This window comes from Nicotiana tomentosiformis, chromosome 7 (assembly GCF_000390325.3).
Source record: "Nicotiana tomentosiformis chromosome 7, ASM39032v3, whole genome shotgun sequence".
NCBI classification, from domain to species: Eukaryota; Viridiplantae; Streptophyta; class Magnoliopsida; order Solanales; family Solanaceae; genus Nicotiana; species Nicotiana tomentosiformis.
Genome location: NC_090818.1, coordinates 19,749,204 through 19,754,944, shown reverse-complemented (window position 1 = coordinate 19,754,944; position 5,741 = coordinate 19,749,204).

Sequence of the window (5,741 nt, the reverse complement as noted above, 5' to 3'; positions counted from 1 at the left end):
CAAGGTCTGCGGCAACCCAACTACAAAGTCTATAGTAATTCGTTCCCATTTCCACTCTGGTATAGTCATCTGCTGAAGTAGGCCACCTGGCCTCTGGTGCTCATATTTAACTTGCTGGAAATTTAGACACCTAGATACATACTCAACTATGTCCTTTTTCATTCGTCGCCACCAATAATGCTGCCTCAAGTCACGATACATCTTAGTAGCACCTGGATGAATAGAATACCGAGAACTGTGTGCCTCCTCTAGGATCTTTTTCCTCAGTCCATCCATATTAGGAACACATAGACGACCCTGGAGTCGCAGAACACCATTCACACCAATAGTAACTTCCTTGGCACCACCTCGTAGTACCATTTCACAAAGAACCATCAAGTGTGGGTCATCATACTGGCGAGCTTTGATCTGCTCAAATAGTAAAGATTGGGCCACAACATATGCAAGAACTCAGCTGGGCTCTGAAATATCCAGCCTCACAAGTCTGTTAGCCAAGGACTGAATATCCGAGGCTAATGGCCTTTCCTCTGCTGAAATGAAAGTCAAACTACCCATACTCTCCGGCTTTCTACTCAAGGCATCTGCAACCACATTTGCTTTGCCCGGATGATACAGGATAGTAATATCATAATCTTTTAGTAACTCCAGCCATCTGCGCTGCCTCAAATTTAGGACCCTCTGCTTGAACAAATGCTGCAAACTGCGATGATCAGTGTAAACTTCACAAGACACCCCATAAAGATAATGCCTCAAAATTTTAAGAGCGTGAACAATCGCAGCTAACTCCAAATTATGTACCGGATAATTCTTCTCGTGGGGCTTCAACTGACGTGAAGCATATGCAATAACTCGCCCTTCCTGCATCAATACACAACCCAAGCAAATGCGTGAAGCATCACAATACATTGTGTATATTCCCGAACCAGAAGGTAACACTAACACGGGTGTTGTAGTCAATGCTGTCTTGAGTTTCTGAAAGCTTGTATCACAATCATCAGACCATCGGAACTGAACACCCTTCTGGGTTAATTTGGTCAAAGGTGCTGCAATAGATGAAAAACCTTCCACGAATTGACGATAATAACCTGCTAAACCCAAAAAACTCCTGATCTTAGTCGTCGAAGTGGGACGATGCCAATTCTGAACTGCCTCAATCTTTTTCGGATCAACTTTAATACCTTCGCCGGATACAATATGTCCCAAAAATGCTACATACTCTTGCCAAAACTCACATTTAGAGAACTTAGCATATAGTTTTTGTTCCCGCAATGTTTGAAGCACTACTCTCATATGCTGCTCATGTTCCTCCTTACTGCGCGAGTAGATCAATATGTCATCAATGAAGACAATGACAAATGAATCAATATATGGCATGAATACCATGTTCATCAGATCCATAAATGCTACCGGGGCATTAGTTAAGTCGAAGGACATCACCAGAAACTCATAATGACCATATCTAGTCCGAAAAGCAGTCTTCGGAACATCCGAATCCTGAATCTTTCAACTGATGGTACCCCGACCTCAAGTCGATCTTAGAGAATACCCTAGCACCCTGCAACTGGTCAAATAGATCATCAATACGCGGCAACGAGTACTTGTTCTTAATAGTGACTTTGTTCAATTGGCGATAATCAATACACATCCGCATTGTTCCATCCTTCTTTTTCACAAATAATACCGGTGCACCCAAGGCGACACACTCGGTCTGACGAACCCTTTGGCTAGTAACTCTTCAAGCTATTCTTTCAATGCTTTTAATTCTTTCGGAGCCATGCAATACGGTGGAATAGATATAGGCTGAGTATCTGGAGCCAAGTCAATACAGAAATCAATATCACGATCAGGTGGCATACCTGGAATATTTGAAGGAAATACATCAGAGAACTCCCGAACTACAGGCACTAAATCAATAACCGGAGTCTCTACAGTAGTATCCCAAACATAGGCTAGATAAGCCAAACAACCCTTCTCAACCATGTGTTGAGCCTTTATAAAAGAAATAACTTGATTAAATGAACTAACAGGCGAACCCTTCCACTCCAGCTTAGGCAATGGTGGAATAGCCAAGGTAACAGTCATGGCATGACAATCTAGAATAGCATGATATGGAGATAACCAGTCCATGCCCAGAATAATTTCAAAATCGGTCATCTCAAGCAATAGGAGATTTGCTCTAGTTTCATAACCATAGAATGTAATAATACAGGACCGGTAGATCCGGTTCACAACAATAGAATCGCCCACAGGAGTGGACACATAAACAAGAGTACTCAAGAACTCACGAGAAACACCCAGGAATGGAGCAAATAGAGATGACACATATGAATACGTAGATCCTGGATCAAATAATACTGAGGCATCTTTGCTACAAACAGAAATAATACCTGTAATCACGGCATCTGAGGTCTCTGCATCTGGTCTAGCCGGAAAAGCATAGAACCGAGCTGGAGCGCCAACTGGCTGGCCTCCGCCTGGCTGACCTCCACCTCTAGGATGGCCCCTACCCACCTGTCCTCCACCTCTTGGTGGTCAGACTATTGGTGGAGCAACTGGTCCGGTAAGCACAGGCTACTTACCCTGTTGTACTGGTCTACCCCGAAGCCTGGGGCAAAACCTCCGCATGTGACTGGGATCCCCGCACTCGTAACAACTCTTCGGTGCGATGGGATGCTGACTAAGTGTCTGGCCCTGGGGAACTGAATACCCACTAGGAGGACCCTGAATAGCTGGTGGGCTATAGGAACTCTCTGGTATAGCACTGAGATAAGGTCGCACTGGAGCACCTCGAGGAGGTGGTGGTGCTGGATATGGGGGTCTGCTGGACTGCCCCCTCACGAACTGACCTCTGCCCCCAGACGGAGCACCTCTGAACTCTCCAGAGTACCTGAACCACTTATCTCTCATAATCTGCTCTTGGCTCCGTTGACGCACACCCTCAATTCTCCAAGCTATCTCCACAACTCGCTCATAAGAAGCACCCATCTCAACCTCTCGAGCCATAGTGGCATGATTACCATTATGTAAACCAGCTACAAACCTCCGCACTCTCTCCGCCTCAGTAGGGAGTATCATAAGTGCATGGCAAGATAATTCATAAAACCTCGCCTTATAATCAGTCACTGACATCTGACCTTGCTGGAGCTGCTCAAACTGAAACCGCAACTCTTCCCTCTGGAGGGTGGAATATACCTGTCCAGGAAGATACGGGTGAACCTGTCTCAAGTCATGGGAGGAGAATCTGCTGGTCTGCCAAGAGCATAAGACTTCCACCATCTACGGGCTCTACCCTCTAGCTGAAAAGTAGCGAAATCAACCCCATGGGATTCAAATATCCTCATATTGTGCAGTATGTCCCTGCAAAGATCAATGAAGTCCTGTGGATCCTCATGTCATACACCCCCAAAGACAGGAGGATGTAGTCTAGTCCATCTGTCCAATAGTTTATGAGGATCGACGGCTACAGCTGGCCTGGGCTCAGGTGTAGCTGCTGCTGCTGGCTGGGCTCCACCCATGGGTAGTTCACCCTAGGTCTAATATACATCAACTGCCTGTACATGAGCCTGCGCGGTAGGGGTCTGTGCTCCCCCGCCCGCCTGAGATGTGGCTGGGTCTGCCGGAAATAAACCGGCCTGAGTCATATTATCCATGAACCGTAGCATACGACCCATGACATCTTGAAATCCTGGTGCAGATGTGAAATCCACCGGAGTTGGCTCTGCCACAGGCACCTCACCCTGCTCCTTAATAATGGGATTCTCTGCTGGACCCACTGGCGGCATAACTGGAACAGTCTTGGGACGTCCTCGCCCTCTACCACGGGCTGTAGCCCTCCCTCGGCCTCTTCCTCGGCCTCTAGCAACTAGGGGAGTAGCTCTTCCCTGGTCTGGAACCTCATTAGAGCGTGTTCTCACCCTCTGTGAGAGAATAAGAAAAGGACATTTAGAACTACATCAATTGCACGATGGAATATGAAGAAAGGTAATTTTCTAACACCCTCTAGCCTCTCGAAAATAAGTACAGACGTCTCTGTACCGATCCGCAAGACTCTATTAGTCCTGCTCATAACTTGTGAGACCTACGTGAACCTAGTGCTCTGATACCATGTTGTCACAACCCAATTTCACCTATAGGTCGTGATGGTGCCCAACACTACGGCTAGGCAAGCCCAGTTAATATATTAAGCATATATTGACAAAATTTAAAACCAAGAAAAATAATAAAGCCCAAATTCTACCAATGTGTGTGCCAAGACCTGGTGTCACAAGTGTGTGAGCATCTAGTAGATTATACAAAACCTCAATACTGTCTGAAATAAAATAGACAGAATAAAAAGATACAAGGAGAGACACTAGTAGCTGCAGAACGGCTCAGAAAAGCAGCTCACCACTATGCCCCTGGATAGCGTGGGTGTAAGACGATAAGTCCCCCACTAGTACTTGCCTCAGGTCCTGCACAAAAAGTGCAGCAAGTGTAGTATGAGTACGTAAACAACGTGTACCCAGTAAGTATCAAGCCTAATCTCAAAGTGGTAGAGACGAGATGACCGACTTTGACACTCACTATAGGTCAATAATAATAATGGAAATATGACTAAAATATTTAAATCAACATTATTCACAGAATTTACAATAAATCATTTAACCAGCAGAAATAATCAAATTCCTTCAATTGCAACAATTCTTAATATATTAATTAAATCTCATTTACAGGAATAACAATTAATTCCTTAACAAGCAGGCATAATAATTCATTAAATTCCAAGGATTCTCAATTTTATCAATTAGCTTCGCAGGCTGAAATAAACTATTAAGGTATCGTGTGATTATTATTATTAAGCACGATTTATGCCGAGGACGTACGGCCCGATCCAGAGTGTCGTGTACACTGCCGAGGGACGTGCGGCGTGATCCATAGATACATCTATCCTGCCGAGGCATTCGGCCCGCTCCACAAGAAAAGAGGACATTTTCTTATGTACCTCCGGAAGGAGAGTATATTTATTATAAGATAAATTCAGGATGAAGAACAATTTCTCTTAACAATTAATTAATTTTAAAAAAATCAAGTATATGAGATTTTCATCCATTAATATTTTTATCTAACAATTCACAATATATGTATATATCAAATAATATTAATTAAACAAAGAATACAATTTACATAAGTAATTCATGCTTTGAGTTCTAAACTACCCAAACTTTAGCATTAATAGTAGCTACGCACGGACTCTCGTCATCTCGTGCGTACGTAGCCCCCACAATTAGCATCAATTATTTAATTTTAATCACCTATGAGGTAATTTCCCCCTCACAAGATTAGACAAGAGACTTACCTCGTCTTGCTCCAATTTAATCCACTATAAGGCCTTTTCCACGATTATACAACTCTATCTGGCTCGAATCTAGCCAAAATAATTCGATACAATCACTAAAAATTATAGGAATCAATTCTATAAGAAAATACTACATTTTTAATAAAAATCCCGAAATTAATTAAAAATTCATCTGTGGGGCCCACGTCTCTGAATCCGATGAAAGTTATGAAATCCGACAACCCATTCAATTACGAGTCCAACCACACCAGTTTCACTTAAATCTCACTCCGAATCGATACCGAAATCGCGAAAATTCATTTGTATGAGATTTCTAAAATTTTCCAAATTTCAATCTCAAAACACTAATTAAATGGTGAAAACAATGATATATTTGTGTATATAGACCTAATCCGAGTTGTAATCT